Source organism: Eumetopias jubatus, unplaced genomic scaffold (assembly GCF_037043125.1).
Source record: "Eumetopias jubatus isolate StellerSeaLion01/CBP00866 unplaced genomic scaffold, mEumJub1_p1.0 scaffold_3, whole genome shotgun sequence".
In the NCBI taxonomy this organism is placed as follows: Eukaryota; Metazoa; Chordata; class Mammalia; order Carnivora; family Otariidae; genus Eumetopias; species Eumetopias jubatus.
In genome coordinates, this window is record NW_028274809.1 from 192,930,895 (window position 1) to 192,950,746 (window position 19,852).

Sequence of the window (19,852 nt, forward strand, 5' to 3'; positions counted from 1 at the left end):
AACATAATATTGAGAAGTGGAGGACGCCCAGGAGAGCCAGCAGCGAAGAGACTGTCCCCAGGTGCCCCTGGGCACCGCGGTGGGAGCCGGGCGTGGAGGCAGGACTCAGCTGTGCTTGTCGTAAGCCAGTTGGCGTTATTAGACTCTGGGTGGCACTGATAAAATATTTGTTCAGAGTTTAAAGGGAGAACAAAGGACACTCGGGCTCCAGTACCTGTTGGTGTGGACGCATCGTGGAGGTGTGACGGCTCGGCTGAGTTTCTGGCACTCTACAGCATTCTCTGGTGTTCCGAGCGTTGACCAGTGTGAATAATTCAGGCCCAAGGATGGTTGTCTTTTTGCAATTAGCTAAAAACCGTGACTGATTTTTATTATCTAATTATGCCCTATTCCCTAATTATCTGTGTGGACTTTGCAATAATTGTGAGAAAGGTCAAAGATTACCTAGGGAACAAGTCGAGATGTATTTGCACCAGTCTGTAGAGCTCTCTTAGCTGGGCAACAAGGGACACGGTGCCTTTTGGGCACCTGGCTCCTGGGCGCTGCGTTCTCTACCTGCGCGTCTAACTAAAATTCCACTGGAATGGTTTCCATGCATCACGCTCAGCTTAAAGCTGTTTGGGACAGCTATTGAACCAGAAAGAAAGTTGCCTCCCTTTAGCTCTTCTCACCTGAAAGCCAGCCATGACATCTGAGTCCTGTGTCCTCCCGGGGCTGCCTTGGCACAGCAGGGGGAAATGCAGGGGCTCTGCAGAAATCACCTCGGTCCGAGTCTCTAGATCCTGCTATAAGCCCTGCCCTTTCCGTCGCTCCCTCTTACCGCGGCCATCCAGCTCACGTGGCGAGTTGGGGGGGGGGGCCGCATCCTTGGATCAGCCCCTACTGGGATTCAGAGCCAGTCCTCACACGCCCTGTCACTTTGAGGATGAGAACCCAGAGCTCAGAGAGATTCAGTAACTGGCCCCAGGCTGCACGGCAGATGCATGGATGAGTGGGGATTGGAGCCCCAGGTCCTCCCGACTGAGGGCTGCTCCTTTGTCCATCCTGGCTACGCGGATCAGCGTGTGATCCTGGCAGTGCTCTGGCCTGCCCCCCACGTGTGCAGGCCACCAGTGCTAGCTTGCCGTGAGGCTCTCCTGGACCAGTCCTGGGAGCCCTCAGAACTGCAGGGCGCAGAAAGACACAGTGAACACTTCCTACTTAGGTCTCTCTTGCTTCTCGTGTTGTTAAGCTACCTGCTTCTCCTCAGTGTTTGCTTTTTAATTTGGAGACACGTTTGGACTCCGTGTAGCTGGGGTTTGCGATGTCTGTAGGACACAGTCCCACATGAAGTCACTGTTGAGAAGCTCCAGGAAACGAGGGAGGCTGGGTTGGTGGAGCAGGTGCTGAGAGAGGGAGGGGCACGGCGCATTCTCATTGTCCAAGGTCATTTACACATGAAAGGGTGTTCCTTAGTCTTCTGTGACAGAGTCTGAAATGCACAATCAAATGGAGACCCCAGGAAGCCATCCAGAGCCTTCTATTGAAGGAACATGGGTGGGGGGCCTCTGCTAGCCTGACTGGGGCTTGAATTGGTCTCCTTTGTCAGGTAAGGCCCACCTTCTCCTTTCACGGTGGCCATGGGACCCAGCCTTGAGTAAACAGAGCCAGGCGCCCAGTGTCTGCAGCAGGGAGGCCGGGATCCAGCACACTCCACACCGCGAGGTTCGACTCTCCCGGGGGGTCAGCCGGGCCCAAGGACCCGGGCAGCCCCCACCAGCCTGGGCCTGGGCCCCCACTGCTGCCTCAGAGCAGACCTCCCCGGGCGTGACAGAGCAGAGAGTCTTGCCGGGCGGGGTCATAGATGCTGTGGGTGGAAGGAGCCCTGAAATCATGCACCTCTTCATGGGGTGGTGCTTTGTTCAAGCCCAGGCTATTAGACGCCTGTGTGCCCGTGTGCGCCGATTACGCTGCTGTGAGCGTGCGTGGGGGCTGGCCCCTGCTCCGCCCCCCAACGTGACATCACAGGATCCTGGGCCACCTGAGAAGGCCTGAGTCCCGTCTGCCCTGAGCTTACAGATGAGGAGCTAGCTGTTCCAGGCGTGTCCGTGCCCCCGGAACATTCTCTGGTGAGGGCCCCATCAGCTCCCAGAGCAGACCCCGGGCAGGGCGCGGGTGCTGTCCCCGCTCTCTAGTCAGCGGGATTTGAGTGAGTGTTCTGCTTCTTGGGGAGCCTGTGACGGGTTTGGTCTGGCACCGAAGGGAGGCGCGTCAAAATCAGCACAACAGGACAGACGAATGCACGTGGGTTGCAGTGTCTCTGGCTCCTCCAGGACCAGTCACTCTGCCCTGATGCCAAGACTTCCCTTGGTGTGAATGCATCCCTCCCTTGGGAGCCCCTCACCTCTCTTCCTTCGGAGGCTGTGGCGCCCTTCCCCCACAGACCCAGTCCTCACGCTGGGGCCCCCTGTCACATCCCCCTGCAGGGCAGAGCGAGCCTCGAGCAAGCAGCGGGTGCAACCGAGAGCCCTGTGCCCGGAGGACCACTGCCTGGGCCTAGCCTGGACTGGGGACGGCAGGGCAGGAAGGTCTCAGCCGGCCTTTTAGCTTGATGTTTCCCCTCCTGGTAAACAGAATTGGAACCTGGGCCCCGCACCGCCCAGTCCAGATGCCCAGAAAGTCAGATCTTTGCCCCGCTCGGCCCTCCGTCTGCCGCCCTCTGCGAAAGAGCAGCCTCGGCGCTCTGGCATCTGGGGTCCTCCAGACCTTTGTAAAGAATGGTTTTCGGTCAGAGCCACCACGAGGCCCGTGGCCGGGATGTTCGTGTGGCGGCACGAGAGGCCCGGCCTGGGGGTGGTGACACGTGTCACCACGGGGGCAGCTCCAGGCCTGCTGTGCTGAGCAGAGCCCACACCAGACTGTCAGCTGAGCCAGGGCCTGCTCACTCCGATGGCGACCACACGGGCTGGGCCATAGAGGCGCCCAGGAGCTCGCGGCCCCGCCCGTCACTCCCGGGTCTTGTCCCGCTCACTCCTGCAGGTGGCCACTCCCCACGCAGCTTGCGGTCCCACACACAACTCCTGGCCCTGGCTGGGCTGGGCTTCGGCAGGGCAGCCACGAAGCCGACAGGCCTTTCCCGTGCTCCTCACGTTTCCAGTTCGGGGCTGCACATGTCACGGGACACTTGCACGGATAGCGGTGCACGGTAACTGCACTCTGCACACGGCCTGGGCACGGCGGGGCCGGAAGGAGAAGCAGCAGCGAGGCCTGCCGCCCGTGCCCGGGGTGCCAGGAGACAAGGGGCACACGCAGCAGCCTGCAGGGTGCCGAGGGGGCATTGCTGCGCCGCTGGAGGGTTGGAATTTCTCCAAGGCCGATTGGAAACCTTAACACTTTTAAGGAAGGAGATAAAGGAAAGCAAATTTGCACTTTTTAAAGGACCTTTCTGCCCTCCGTGTAATGAGTTTGAGGCAGGGGCCAGCAGGCGCATTTGGCGTGCTCCTGGTGACAAGCCCAGACCCACGCTTGGGTTTCTGTGGGCTCCTCCTGCCCCAGGTCCCCTGGAGGAGCGGCATCAGCCCCTCCATCCACCCCCGAGAGGAGTCGACCCCATTGGATGCCAGCGTCGCACACTCGGGCTCGATGGGCAGTGCCAGGGAAGCGCAGGGAGCCTGGGGGGGCACGCCCTTTTCTTCTGCCTCCTGCGGGAGCTCACATGTCCCAGAGTCTCTTTCCATCAGGATGGGATTCCCAGGGCCTACGACAGTGCCCGGAACATGGCGGGTGCTCGGCACAGGTTAACACCGCATCCCAGCACAACCTGTCAGACACGCTGCCCCTGTCACGTCTTCCTTTTCCCCACGGACACCTGGCAGCTGTGGGGCCAGCACACGGTCTGCTTGCCCTGGGCAGTCTCCGCCCGCGAGGTCCATCTCGGTGGGGGCACCCTCTGTCCCAGGCTGAAGCACCCTTCCTCAGCCCGGCCCCTTTCAGGACCCGCCGTACACATCTGGTGTCCACACGGGATTCTCCAAGGGGACCTCCTGGTGCCCAGGCTTCCTCCCAGGGAAGGCACTTGGCCCTGACCTCCGTCTCTCCTGGGGTTGTGCTTGCCTTCCTGTGCCCTCTGGACACTAACCTGAGCCCCCCAGGAGCAGGAACTGCCTGATTTTGCTCACTGTCCTCCCCGCCCCAGCATATGGGGGGGGGGCGCTTAACACCATCTGTTGGGTGAATGAATATATAAACGGCCACGAGGTGGTTCTCTGGGGCGCCTGTCACCTTCGATGTGCCGCACACAGCCCTAGGCTGTCCCCTGACGCTGCAGTGTGAGGCATCCGAACCATAAGCAGTCCCTGGGAAAATGCGCACAGGAGGGCCTTTAGAGGGGCGTTCAGGGAATGACTTAGCAAACTGCCTCTGCCGTACTGATACGGTGCTTCAGCTCTCCGGCTTCGGTTACCAGTTATACATTAGTGCAAATTCAGCACTTATTTGTGTATGTACATACAGTTCCGTAACATTTACTAACCCTCCGCTGTGCGGCGTTGTCAGGCCAGGGACACGGCAGTCCTGGCAAAACTGAGCGTCGTGAGGTATGGGCAGGTGGGAGACGCTGCTGGTCCAGGTGGGCATGTCTGCTGGAGTGGGAAGGGGGGCACGACCTGCACCCCGAGCCACGACTGTCCCTCCTGGTCGTTGGGGAGGGGTGGCGGGGTGTTTACTGAGAAAGTAGCACATGCCCAGTTCCACACGTTGTGTATTCATATTCTGCGTAAGACTCACGTAACTTAACCTGCAGGCGTCCATCATGGATGGGAACCCAGGGGTCTCTGTCCGGAAGGTCCTTCTGGAGATTCCATCCCAGTAACAGCACACCCACGGGCCCACCACAATGAAAACAAAAATTCCACTTTTCACAAAAATATCTTAAGGGACACAAAAATCTACAGTGCTCTTGAGAGTAAATTTAATGCTTGTAGATTTAAACATCAAACTAGGATATACTAATGCTACATGTTATTTCTGGAAAACTGTAGAACATAAGTCAATGTTAACCATACTATCGTGTGCAATTGACGTTCCTGCTTTGACCAGAACATGAAAAGCGACACCAGGGGCATGAACTGAGGTAAGGTCATTGGTGCCGGGGCAGCACCGAGAGACCACACGGGTCCGTGGGGCGCGGGATCGGGTTTTGCTGGCGCAGGAGACCCGCCGTGCCCATCGTTCCCAGCAGGATGATGCTTGAGATAAGCCATTGTGGGAGCATGTCCACTGGAGAAATCGGCAAACCTTACAAATCAGTGCTTTTCTCTTTCTTTTTCTCCCCTCCCTCCCTTCCTGTCTGTCTGTCTGTCTGTCTCTCTCTTGCTCATTCCTTTTCTTTTCCTTCCCTCCCCTTCCCCTCCCCTTCCCTTCCTTTCTTTCGAGAGCCAGTTACTACGCACTTACCAGCACACCACTGCCCGAGTCCACCTAAATCAAATTCACATCCAGGTGCTACTTTGGGTGTGGATCCCTGCCCAGTTCCAGTCCTCTGACCCCAACACAGAAGTGACAGATGGAAAAACCGAGCTTCACAGAGTCTAGGGACTGGTACGTCGCAGCACAGCGTAGAACAGCAAGACTAAGGAACAAACCCAGGCCATCCCCCACCCCACCAAGTCCATGCTTCCTCTACCGCTCTGTGTAGGTCCCACCACAGCAGTATATGATGTATATGTTTTGATACAAGACCACCTTACATTTAGAATTTGGGTTTTAGAGTTACCATACTTCAGTGAGGTGATGCTTTCTATGGAGTGTCACAGAAGTGTACATTTGCAAAAATTATGAAGAGTGGTCTGTTTATAGGATAGCATTCAGTGTTGCTCAGCTGTGGTAGTCATCTTGCATTACTAATGAAAACATATTCCCTAATTGTTCAAAACCATCTCAGGACTGATAAGTATACAATATAAATACTTTATAGGTGTAATTCAATTAATCTCCAAAGAAAAATATCTGTTGGATGCATGTAAACACACTGGTTAAATTGTACATCTTCATTTCTTCCACTCCGATGGCTGAGGCCGTGGAGAATAGACTATAAAAATTGCACCAAAGAGCTTATTCCCCTTTTATCGCCTGTCAAATTATTGCTACGACGCCCATAGTTGGTGGTGAAACATTGCAATCCGTGCTAGCTAGCAATGAAACGCCAAGTGTGAGTTGCGCATTGAGTTTAGGTAATGTACCAGAAAACATTGCATGAAAACACTAATTTTCTCAATATATATTAGTAGATGCAGCGTTTACCAATGAGAAGTGAGGATGTTTTTAAACAGTTTGTTGACTTGAAGTCTTGGCCAGGCTACACATAAATGCTGTCTAGTTGGTGTGGAAATTGGGCACAGAGTCCCCTTCAGGCTGTGAGATCCTGGCCGCAGTGCCGTGCCCACTTGGCCTGGGACGCCCCCGGTCACGTGGACCCTACTGCAGGCTCATTCGCCAGTCACTGTTTAGGCGTCGCCAGCATCCCTACCCTCACTTCCAACAAGCGCGCTGGGATCCTTCCACCTCTACTCAGCTTCCTCCCAGCTGTGCACCCCCTCTCCCAGCGGCGAACCCTACACCCATTTGCCCTGGAGCCAGTCATGCCACTGTAGGAGAGCCAGGGTCCCTTTTAACCACGCATCTCAAGCTGTTGAGCAAAGAGCTGGTTTAATTTAATTTATGTGGCCTGTAAAAAATAAAATAAGAGCAGCGTGAGATATATGTTATTATCAGCCTTGGATGACACTAGCATTCAAACACTTTATTATCTTATTATTGAGCAGCGTTTCCAAGAAGAACCTCTTTGTCTCTTACGCGATTTGTAAGAAACCTATTCTTCAGTCTTAAGGAATAATTGTTGTCTAAGAGCACGAGGGGGAAAATAGTTATCTTATGGGTTTTAAGATGATTGATCTGATTGCAGTCCCCTAAAAGCTGGTTCCAGCCTTGCCCGATCTGACTTTTTGCTGGGCTCTTTCTTAGATTTCTGCAACATGGTTAGGCCATAATGTTTGGTGGGCTCCATCCTCGCGTGTGTTTCAATAGTCCTCGTGAACCACACACAGAATAAGAAGAAGGTCGAGATCAGAGACGCCCTCTGGCTCCCAGGCATCGCCAGAACACGGCAGGGAGCACTGTTCACTGGTTAGCACGGACTCTGTGTTGCTGCGGACACGGTGCCACAGGCTGCAGGCCTGGGGCAGAGCTCTAAGAAGGGGGTGCTAACGTCGCAGTGTGCGCAGAGCCTCGCGGCACCGAAGCTGGTCCCCGCCGTTGGGCTCTAGCACTGGGCGGAATTATGCATAATTCAACACCACATGAAGAAGCAGTAGTTGGAAGCAATCGTGGATGGTGGAACAAGCTCCGAACCCTGAAGTGCACTTAAAGCCGAGCAGAGGCAGAGTCTAGTGGGAGAGCCATTTCCTGCGGGGTGAAGAGTCCACGGAGCGTGGTGTCGCCTCCCATGGGTGCCTGGCATCAGCTTCTGTTTTCCATGTGTGCATCTACGGTGTAATTATTCTCACTTTACACTGCCAGCCTTAGGAGCCCAAGAGCTAGGTCTGCCTGGAATAAATATCTTAAGGGACTTTCCCAGGAAGGAGAAGGGAATTGTTTCCCAATAGAGTTTGTTTAATAAATTAAGCACATTTCATATGCACTTTATGTTAGTAAAATAAAACTTTATGGAGTTTTTCTTTGTAGGACATTTGGAATATATGTAAAACCCCAAAAGAAGAAAAAACCATCCCTAAATTCCTTTGCAGACAGAAATCTTTGTTAATGGCTGTGGTCCATCCGCTTAGGCATTTCTACCATAGACATGATAAAGTTCCTGAGAATCTTAAGTTCTGCAAGATTTTTAAAACCAAAAAGCGTTGGCGCAGACTCTCAAATTCTATGAAACTTTGTAACAAGAGCCTGAATAAAAACAATATAATCCAGTGTCCCCCCCCCGCCCATCTCAGGGATTCATTGGCCGCCTCTGGAGATATTTGTGGTTGTCAGGATGGGGATGCTCCTGGCACCCAGCAGGTGGAGGCCAGCACCCCACAGCGCACAGGATACCCCACAGCAAAGCATCATCTGGCCAAACCGTCAGGAGTGCAGCCCAAGAAAACCAGCCCACCTTGCCTTCCCCGGGCGGGGGAAGTAGGGAATCCTACTGATACTGGCAACGGCAACACATCAGTTAATCATCTAGTCTTAAACCGCCCCGTGCGTGAGTCCTCTGACGGCTTTCGTTGTACAGCTGCAGAAATGAGCACATCAGCAAGCCGTTCCGGCGGATCCGGCTCCAGCATCAGCACGCAGGCGGGATCACAGGAAATGTGTACTGAACTCTTCCCGTGCCAAGGGCTATGGACCAAGTGGTGAGCAGAACACGGACTTTTTAATAAACATCATTTGCCACAGCAATTGGTTGTTTTAGCATTATATGGCAAAATACAAATAAATTTTATTTTTTAGTGTTCCGTCTTTTAAAAATCATTTTTTCAAAAAGCTTGACTTATTCTTTTGATTTTAAAGGATAAAAATATTCTAATTGCCTTTGTATTGATCCATGGCTTCTGAAAAAAAAAATGTACAAAGTCATTGTCCCACCGGAGAGCATTTTGAAAGAAACGTCTAAATTAAAGAACACTTAAATTAAAAATTCTTCCCTGAGGACATCAGCAAAAGGAATGAATTGATAGTGACAGATTTTGTTTCTCTCACCCCAAATTCCTAGGGACAGTTTTCATGCCATGTCAATGAAAATGGAAACAAACAAAAACCTTGCAGAATAAGAATTAAATTTTCGAGTTATAAAAATTGATTATTTCCCTGAGAGCACTACAATTGTGTGTAGGTTTTCTTCTAAGTGTGTGTGTGTGTGTGTGTGCTACAGAGAAGGATCTAAATCAGCACTGTCCAACATGCTAGCCACTCGACACATGTGGCCTTTAAAATTTAAGTTTGAATTTAAATTATTTAAAATCAAATACAATTTAAAATGTGGTTCTTCACTCACACCAGCCACATTTCACACACTCTACGGCCTTGCTGGTTAGCGGCCACCGCGTGGCGCTGGGCAGATGCACTTCCCGCCACCACATAAGGTCCCGTTGACAGCGCCAGGATAAATCCCGCTTTTCTAATTGTCATTCAGCAACAAGATGAGGATCTGCTACAAATCTCTAACTCTGCATTTAGTCGGCCTTTGTGAGTAAGGGGCACGCCACTGTATCAAATGATGTGGCATAATTTTTGCGATTGTAAAAATTTTGTCATTTTTGATGCCTTGAGAGAGGATAGTCAGATTTTATATGAAAACATTTTCAAATTTGGCCTTAAAAAATACTCTGACTTTGGGGTGCCTGGGTGGCTCCATCAGTTAAGTGTCCAACTCTTGATTTCAGCTCAGGTCATGATCTTGGGGTCATGAGATCCACGGGGCTCTGTGCTCAGGAGGGAGTCGGCTTGCCCCTCTCCCACCCTGTGCTCACTCTCTCTCTCTCTCAAATAAATGAATGAATAAAATCTTAAAAAAAGAAGTACTCTGACTTTGAGAGCCCATGATCTGTTCAGAGGTCCCTAAGGCGGCCAGCCCTGTTCGGTGTGAAGAAGAGCTCGCCGGCGGTGTCCGAGGGGCAAGGGGGGACACAGTGCAGACCCCAGCCGCGAGGGGAGGCTCTCCCCCCACCACCAGCTCTGGCACGACAGCTGGTGCAGAACCAAACCCCAGGTCGTGCGGGCGCGTCGAAGCCCCGTGGGCCACCGCGTGGCTCCTGCAGGGGCAGGTGGTCGTGTGTGATGGGGGCAGGATGGCACAGAGAATCCAAGGTGGGACGTGGAACCTTCTCAGTTACGAAGTTTTCCACCAGTTCCCTTCTTTCAGGGAACAGCACCAGCAGAACAGTCAAGTTGACCTGGAGTTGTCAGTGTGTGAGTGCGTCCCCCGCTTACCCGTGGTTTTACTTCCTGGGGTCTCAGTTAGCGGGTTCATCCCCGGACCGGAAGCAGAGGATCCCTCTTCTGACGCAGTGTGAGGTCAGCTGCGGTGTCACTACCTGGCTTCGCCGCATCCCCGCGGGCGTGTATCATGTCACCACCACAAGAGGGATGAGCACAGGCCGAGCGGGTATCGTGAGAGAGACCACCTTCGTGTAACTTACTATATTGTCATGATTGTCCTATTACAGTTGTTGTTGCTAATCTCTTACTGTGCCTGATTTATAAATTAAACTTCATCGTAGGTGTGTGTGGACAGGACAGACCCTAGTGTATATAGGGTTGGGCACTATCTGCGGCTTCAGGCGTCCCCCGGGGGTCTCGGAACTACCCCCCCTCAGGTTGGGGGGAGACTGTGTCGCATTGTGTACGTTTAAGGTGTGCAGACCGTCGATAGGATACATGTTCGTACTGCAGTATGGCGGCCACCGTGGCCTTAGCTGACACCCCCATCACATGGCACAGTTATCCTCTTCTGGTGTGAGAGCGTTCAAGGTCTAGTCTCCTTGCAGCTTCGAAGGTTGCACCCTTGTTGACTAATGTCCCTGCTGTGAGCATGTCTCTGGGACTTAGCCATCCACTGCTTGTAGGTTTGCACCCTTTGACCAGCCTCTCTCCATCTCCCCACCTCACAGCCGCCAGTAGCCGCCGGTCAACTCTCGCTTTCTGAGAGTTCACAGGGAAGTGAAATCATACAGGATTTGTCTCTGACTTTGCTCGCTGAGCGTAATGTCCTCGAGGTCCAGCCGTGTTGTCACTGAGAGCAGCTGATCCTTCTCTCACGGCTGACGATGATTCCACTTGTGTGCACGTCTGGAAAACGGGATCTTGACAAGCCGTCTGCACCCCCGTGTTCACTGTGGCATTATTCACAGAAGCCCAGCCAGACATGGGGACAACCTCAGTGTCTGCCAGTGGGTGAATGGGTACAGGTGTGTGTGTGTGTCTCCGGGTGCTGGGTGAGCGTTGAGGACCTGTCCCAGCCAGCAGCCATCCAGCCCTCCTGCGGCCCTCAGAGTCCCTTGTGTCACCCCACAGGCCTCAGCGCCCTTGGTTGGCAGCCCAGATGGCATTCGTCGGCACTGCCAGGGGACTCATTCTTCGGGACTGGGGAGAAGTGCCCACTCTCGCCTTGGGCCCACACCACGGTCTGGAGCATTTCCTTCACTTGCCACGATGTCCCGGAGCCGCCCTGGGCGGCTTACTTCCCGCTGGGACCAGCCCCGGGTGGGGCGGGGAGCTCGAGCCCTGCAGGAACCCTCCAGTCCTGAAAGCCACAGTCCCGGGGAGCAGCCCTCATGCTGCAGAGCGGAACCTGCGTGTTGGTGGCGGTGCGCGAGCATGTCCCCGTGCGTGGGTGTGCGGGGCTGAGCCGCCTCCCGCACAGCTGCTGGCAAATACCAGCTCGCTCTTGCTTTGTTCCTCACAACCTCTTCGAGCTGAACTCCAGATGCAAAGTGAAACGGTCACAAAAGAAGTATCTGGGTTAAATGCGTGCTAAACAGGTTTAAAATTACTGCTCATTGTTTGGAAGCAGATGCAAGCCTCAAACAAATGCAAAACATCAAGGCAGATGCAAAAGGGAGGGCAATTTGAAAATCGGATCCTAAGTGCTTGATTTTGGGGGGGCGAGCTAGCTGTCTCCCCTTGGCTGGGGGCGAGGAGGCTGGCGGGCGGCGAGCTGCCCCAAGGGCAGGGAGGGCCATCCTGAATGCAGGAGGAGCTGAGGAGCAGGCAACCCTGCTTGTCTAGTTTCTTAAACAGGGATCTTTGTTGCTCATATCTTGGCAACTCCTATCAAAACGAGCACCGAGCTCACTCCTGCTGTTTATTTTTCGAATAACTTCGCGAGGCTGCGAGGCTGCCCAGGGGCCTTTCTCTGTCTTCGCGCCCCAGAGCCCCCAGCCCGCACCCAGAATAGCCAACACTCCATCCTGAGTTGGGGCTGCCGGTGGTTCTGTGCCTCATTTTCTCCCTTTGCTACATTTTTGCTCACAGTGTTGCTTCTGTGTTTTGCAAGTTGCTAACAAGGCTCCCCGTTCCCAAGATCTAGCCCCTCAGCCTGGCTTTCACACGGGACCCGTGTTCCGCGATGTTCACATTGATCACAGAACCTGGATCTGTTGTCTTCCATTTTATTGCAGCACCGCTGGAGAAGGTTCTAGCACTTCTCAGTCTGTGGTGGGCATTTTAATAAGCCCGCGGTTGAACTCTTCGTGGGGACTGGTTGGGCCTCTGGGGCCCCAGACAGGATGCCCTTGGGAGCAGCGCCTGGCCCCAGCCCAGCTCCGAGGCCGCTGCCTGGGGGGCTCCGCCCCAGCCGAAGGCAAGGGCCAGGGGTCACAACTCGTTCTTTCTCGTTCTCAGTGTTTTCCTGTCAAGACAGTATTTGGGGGGAAAAGGACAATAGTTTACTTTTAAAATCTGACTTTGGATCATTTGAGATATTTTCTCATCTTTACTCTGCTCCAGAAATGTTTTGCCAAAACGACCGAAAATTAGCTTTTCGGACAATAACCTGCTTCCGACTTTGCTCCCCTTTACCACCTACTGTACCTGAATGCTGCTGTCAGTACAAACTTTCCCACCTGCATACATTCTTCACGTGCCTCCTCCAGTGATCCCCTCCCGAGCCCCCAAAGGCCCACGACCTGTGTCACGTAACACCAGCATCTCCTTCACTGGACAAGCGCTGAAGAGTTACCTTGCGCTGGGTGCGCTTTAGGGCAGAGCATACACAGCCCTGAACCATACCCTGTGTGGTTACAGGGCGAGACAGACAACAGCCACGTCACAGGGGCATGCATGGGTGGCAGCTGGGCACACGCACAGCTATCTGTCAGCTGGTCAGGAAAGCCTTCTCTCCGAAGGGGATCCCGTGATCCAAGTGGACCTTTGGCAGAGGGTAGAGCGAGTGCAAAGGCCCTGAGGCTCCGTGGATGTCAGGAGGCCAGTGGGACAAGAGTGGCCGGACAGGAAAGGTGGGAGGACATGCCTTTGGGTCACAGGGCCCACGGGCTTCCATTCTAGGGACGGCAGCAGATGTCGCAGAGGGCCCTGACCTTACCCTCCAGAGCCTCACTCCCGCCGCTTTGCGGACACAGGTGGGAGCGGAGCAGAGAGAGCCCTTGGCAACAACCCAGCGTGAGGCGAGGCCGGGCGGGATGCGTGAAAGGCTGCAACGTCAGAGGTTTCCGTGTTGTCCAAAGGTCTAGCGCACACAGGATTTGCAGAGGGGCTGGAGTGAGGGGCAAAAGAGAGTCAACGTCGAGCCTAGGATCTCACACCCGAGCAACTGGAAGAGGGTGTTTCCTTCCTTCCTTCCTTCCTCCCTTCCTCCCTTCCTCCCTTCCTCCCTTCCTCCCTTCCTCCCTTCCTCCCTCCCTTCCTCCCTCCCTTCCTCCCTTCCTCCCTTCCTCCCTCCCTCCCTTCCTTCCTCCCTCCCTTCCTCCCTTCCTCCCTTCCTCCCTCCTTCCCTTCCTTCCTCCCTTCCTTCCTTCCTCCCTTCCTTCCTCCCTCCCTTCCTTCCTTCCCTCCTTCCTTCCTCCCTTCCTCCCTTCCTTCCTCCCTTCCTTCCTTCCTTCCTTCCTCCCTTCCTTCTTTCCTTCCTTCCTTCCTTCCTCCCTTCCTTCCTTCCTTCCTTCCTTCCTTCCTTCCTCCCTTCCTCCCTCCCTTCCTTCCTCCCTTCCTTCCTTCCTCCCTTCCTTCCTCCCTCCCTTCCTCCCTTCCTTCCTCCCTTCCTTCCTTCCCTCCTTCCTTCCTCCCTTCCTCCCTCCCTTCCTCCCTTCCTTCCTTCCTTCCTTCCTCCCTCCCTTCCTTCCTTCCTTCCTTCCTTCCTCCCTCCCTCCCTCCCTCCCTCCCTCCCTTCCTTCCTTCCTTCCTTCCTTCCTTCCTTCCTTCCTTCCTTCCCTCCTTCCCTCCTTCCTTCCTTCTTTCTATAGGTTTGGGGAGTCCTGGGGAGCAAATAGTTAGGCGTCATGCATGGTAAATTGAAGATACCTACCAGACATCTAAGTCGTATTGTTTAACGTATCTGACGCTGGGGGAGAGCCGAGAGCTGGTGAGTTGACGTGCGAGCCTGCGCACGACGCTGGGGGTGTGTAGTCGGGGCAGAGGGCGACAGCGCCCCGGCGGCCACACTGCATGCAGCCGTCGCAGGAGGGGAGGATCAGCCAACAGAGCTGCCAGAGGTGATGGAGGGTGTGTAGCCGGCGGGCAGCCGAGCCAGGAGGGGAGGAGAAGCCAGGCGGTGCTGGGCGCTGTGGAAGTAACAATGGCGGGGGGGGGGAGGTCTGCTCAGAGTGGGGTACAGGCGCCTGGCAGGAGGAAGTAATGGAGGTCCACAGCTTGCAAGAGTTTGCTAACAGGAAGGAGTGCAGCAGTGGTCACGGGAGGCGGTGGGCGGAGGGGAGCAGGTTGTCGAAACAAGAGTCCTAGTGAGGGCCCTGTGCTCAAGGGGAAAACTGAGGCGTGAACTGGGGAGAACAGGGAGAACGCCCTGGGCAGGGCTGGGCTGCAGTCACAGGAGCAGGGACCATCACATCGTAGGAATGGGGCCTGAAAGAACCGGCCAGTAGAGACCCCAATGGGAACATGGCACGTTCTTCTCTGATTCTTCTCTGATCACCTCGGCTTTCTTGGCGCAGAGGGCAGCAAGCTGGAGAGGAGAGAGCACAGTCACCTGGGAGGGAGAGCGGGTGCTCCGCAGGGGCCGGTGGGGAGCTCCGCGTGAGGGGCACCGTCCAAGAGAGGCAGGAGGCCCGTGCGCTGCAGGCGCACGGAGGGCCCTCCAGAGCTGTCCTCCCAAGGACACTGTCCCCTTCGCCCTGAGAGTTGAAAGCATCGCAGGGAGGTCATAGAAATAGCTTTCACAGTCTCAGATCACCGTGAGGCCAACTTAACTCCATCTTCAATTTCCCAGATACTCACGGAGGGATGCTGATTATCCGGCACTGGTCTGCTATCACGTGTCTCCTTAAAACTAGAAATTTAACAGTTAGATTAAAAACATGGCTGAATATTGCCAAATTAAATTGCTGAACATTTTTAACAACTTCAGAAGCACAACCATCATCTGTGAAGAGAATGTCTGTGTCTTGATCTGAAAATTGATGTTTTGCACATGAACCTATCCTTACTAAAGAGGCCTTTTTTTCCTGGAGAGACAGTCTCTTGAGTGAAGGCTTTTTAGAGGGTTAAATCCCACTAAATTCCTTTAAAGGCAGGTGTGAGAACTGACTGCGTCTCCTTAATCCCATGCAGCCGCCTCTGGACCCGTCTCTCTCAGTGGCTTGACCAAGGCCAGGCTATTGAATGTGGCCCGTCCAGACCCCAGTCCTGGTGCTGGGTCCCCCGCTCGTCCCCAGTGGCACCTGCCCCCGGGCTGTTCTTCACTGACCCTGATCCATTGCCAGTTGGAACGAGTTCATGCTTTGGGGGGGACTGCTGTGACCCAAATGGTTCACAGGACCGAGAGCTTGTTTTGCATCTGGAAGGGAAGGCTCTCCCTGGAGCTGGCTGAGCCCCGGTGAAGCGGCCGGGTCCTACCGCCCTCGGCGGCTTTGCTGTGGCCCCACCAAGTGCCAGCTTTCTGGCTTTCCTGTGCAGACACCCCGTGTCCTCCGAGGAGACAAGGAGATGGCCACGGTGCTGGTGGCTGGAGGGAGAAAGGGCCACCGCGGGGCAGGACACCTGGGGGTGTGGAAAGGAGTCCCGGCCACAATGAAGAGAAGCTCCCAGAACAGGAAACCTGGGCTGAATCCAGGGAATTCAGAAGATGTAAGATGTTCTCTTTGGGGGGGGCGGGGTAAAAAACTAGACAGTTTCTCTATACCTTAGATGTTTAAGATGTGAGGATGCCAGGAAAAAAGACAACTTTTGGACTTACAAGCTGTTCTTTTATTCAGACGTGTGACGGTTAAGAACCACATAGGCTATAAATGTCCCCAAATCAGCCCAGGTGGTCTCCCAGCTTGGCCTGGACTGCTGCTGGCAACGTCTGGAGAGAAACAGCAGTGAGGGGACGTGTGATGGTCCCCCTCTCCTCCGAGCAGACACATGGCCCCCCGTGCCTCAGTTTCCTCTTGTGGCACCAAGAGGATGTGCTCCCCATGTTTAACTCACCTACCAGAATGGAGCAGCCCTTGGGGATTTCCTAGAGAGAGTTCTTCTTGCTGTGTGTGGCCCATCGCAGTCTAAACACTAGAAGGAAAACCATTCCAAGCATCATTTCCATATTGATAAAATTAACAGTGTTTCACAAAGGTGCGTTGAACCCTAGGACCATGAAGGCCTGGCAACACAGTGCCATTTTATATCCTATTAAAGCCAAAAGGTGTCTTTATGCACCTTCCCTGGCGTCTTCACAAGGGGGAAACTGGAGCAGGGTTGGATTGGTTAAATTCGTGAGGCTGTTTTTTGTGTACACAATACAAAGCAGAAAATTGAAACAGAGGATTCCTGGAGGAGACACATTGTAGCAAGCTATGCAGCAGCGCTATCTGTCCTTTATTAAGTCCAGACATGATGAAGAGCCCTGCTCTTCCTGGGGTGTGGACAAGTGGGTGTCTAGAACCCTCGCAGACAGCAATTCTCTTTATAAATAGCCAGGGCTGCTGGGCCCCAGCCCCCAGACAGCACTCAAGTGCCCGCAAATGTCACGCACAATGCAGCCAGGTATGAGTCACACACGGGGCTGGGGAAGGGCCGAGACACAAAGCAACGTTGTTCATCAATGGCCGCCCCACCTGAAAGCATGTTTGCAAAAACATCTTCACTTCCCACACTCCACTTTCCATTAGCAGAGAGCAGATGGAGCCCAGACACGGGGGTGCTGCACTCAGCCCAGGGAGGCTGCTGAGTGGGAGGCATTCTGGGAATTAGCAGGTGCTGGGCCCCCTCCTGACATTTGGGACGCACACAATGCAGAGCACCCAGAGAATCTAACTTACTCAGGGTGAAAGGGTCCTCCCTGCCTCCTTCTGATTAAATGATAAGCAGCTTCTGCCACGGTAATTGTCTGTTACTTGAGACGGGCTTGCTTTTCCTCCTGGGTGAGCCTTGGGAAGACCTTGGCTTCTCGGTGGAGAGGATTCTCAAGGGGACTGGGGGTTAATACCGAGACGAGGGATATCTGCCTCTTGCCAGGGATGTGATAAGTGAGAGAGGCAAAATAACACATACCCCCTAAAAAATACAAAATTGATAGGTCTAAGAAGAGTATCAGTAACTGATTGCACAATTGGATAAATCATTCCAAAGCTTTAGGCTCCTGATCGAGAACATGCACGTAATGGCACCACCCACTCCTGGGGTTTTGTGACTAACTCAAGCCACACACAGCTGTTTGGAGATGTCTTTGTTGAGCCAGCCACCTCCTCCTCCATCCCTAGTAGACATCCAGCATCCAGCATGGCAGGTGTGGGGTTGCTCAACTTTAGTTAGAATTTGGGAGCTGAAAGGGGCAGGAGAGGACACCAGTGTGGACTTGGAAAGGCTTTGTCCTTATCACGTCACCCCGAGTCCTGAGGTTGCCGGTCTGATGTTGGTCTGACCGCTCAACGGTATGAGGACCCCTGTCTACAGTTCTCCTGAGCCTTCGTCCTGTGTTAGCCCCTTCCGCAGACAGGGGGATGCAGCAGGCTGTCTTTAGCCAGCAGGCTACCAGTTCTCCTTCTCAGTCACTGGAGGAAGAACATCATTCTCTGAAAAGAGACTCTTGCCTCAGCTAAGAAAGAAACATCCATGAAATGTGTCCCCCAAGCTTGAACCATAGATCCCTGAGTGCTCAGGAGAATGTGTCCCATTCTTGCTTTTGAAGATCAAAAGGCCAAGTGAAAACAGGGTCCCTTTGAGTTAGCGTCTTGTTCTCCTATGAGCCACACCTGCTCCCCAGGGCCCCCAGTACTTGGACTACCTCTCACTCCCAGCTAAGACTGACCATCCTCCTAAGAAAAGCGTCCCTTGGAGAACAATTTTGGCCTGACACTCTGCCGCTTCCCCCAAACCAGCCCTGCTCTGATTTCCTTCTCAAAATGACTGCAGATAAAACTGTTTTCATCATGAATTTAGTAACTTGTATCCCCTTTAATCAAGGATGCTAGGACCTCAGGTGGGCTATTTGCAGGGGTGCAGCTGGGTCCCTTTGGGCCTTCCTGGTAACAGGTTGACCATAGTTAGCACCACTGACCCCAGGCTGAGGACAGGTGGGGACCCCCTCTGTGCTCCTAACTGAGATGGGCCCCTTGCTGTACACATTCTTCACTGTTCCTCTTTCTGTCTCTGCACAGCAGAGCCTGTCCAAAGGTGCTTGGGCAGCAGGTCTAGTTGTGTTAAGAATCTTGCAAGTAATACAACAATTCCAGCCAGTTTAAGTGAAAGGGAACGTGTTTTAAGGACGTGGCTCTTCCCTGAAGCAGAGCGCAGCAAGAGCATCAGTCGTGCACGCTGCCACCACCAGGCAACACCCTGTCCTCTGTCCTCTGCCCTTCTCCTCATTTCCTTCCTCTGTGTCCCCAGCTTCCATGTATGTCTCCAGTCCTGTCTCTCAGTGCCGACTCCAAACCCCAGAAGTGAGCCGGCTGGGTGGGTGTGAGTCAGTGTCCCCCTCTGGCACATCAGCTGCTTCCAGGGCTTGAGGTCACCTGGTACCACCTGGTACCTGGGCTCTTGGTACCCAAGACTTGGCATAATTAGAAAAGCCTAGAGGATCATGGCCAGCAATTCATTTCCACATCTTCAGCAGTTGACTCTCCACTTCTTGAGAACAATCAGGAAGAGGGAGAGGTAAGTTGAGAAAAAGCAAAAGACTAACCCCAGCCAGGGAGTAGACTGACTCCCTCAGTGAGGACCCTGGGAAGGCAGAGGTGCCAGTTGCCTCGACCTCATTCGGTGCCTGGGGCCATGCAAGGGATATGGCCTTGTCTTTCTCATGTTGCAGCCGCATACAGACATCTCTAATTATCTGTGTTATACACACACTTTTTTACCGGACTTTGCCCTCCCTCTACTCCCTCCACCTGAGCTAGACTTTGCTTATGTTACATACTAGGATTCGTTTATTGTTCTCCTATGAAAAACAGACCTTGTTTTGAATAAAGCCGTGTGTTGTGCTATTTCCCAAGAGAACCATGGCAAATTCTTGGCACACGAGGAGCTCTGCCTTTGCCCACGCTGGGCTCTGTGCCCCGCCCCCCACCTGCCATCCACCAGGCCAGACTCTGCACCACTGCGCCAGGGAGCTTCCTCCAGCAAACCCGGGACGGTGGGTCTTCCGCTCTGGGCTAAGACGCTCATCATTTTAGGCTATACTGGGGTCTCTCTTAGCTTTTCATGGACTTTGTAAAACAAATGGGATAAATATGAGCCAAATTGACCTCAAGAGCTAACAAACTCTGTTTTAGAGAAAAAAACGGGAAGTTACCATTCCTTACTTCAGTCCATGAAAGTACTGAGCGTTATTTGAGAAAAAAGTTTATTAAAAGGATGAGGAGAATCTATCCAGACCTGTAAAACAGAAGAAATCTAGCAACATACTTAACAGCTCTAAGTGTATTAACCTGTCACAGAAGATGCCCATGAAGATGGGCATCAAGTCAGGCCGGTGAAGGGACCCAGACAGCAGGGGCGCTGGCCGTGGTCCTGACGCGGGGCTTGCTCTCCATTCACCAGCTCTGCAACTCCGTCCCTTGTCGCCCCCTCAGGTGTCCCCTGTGAAGAAGCCGCAGTGTTGATTGAGGTTTGCCCCAGAAAGTCTTCATTTCAGTTCCTACCACCCCAGGGTAATGGTTTTCCCATGTGTCCAGGGAGCCACGACAGAGCAAGTTTGGGAGAGAAAACAGAAGCT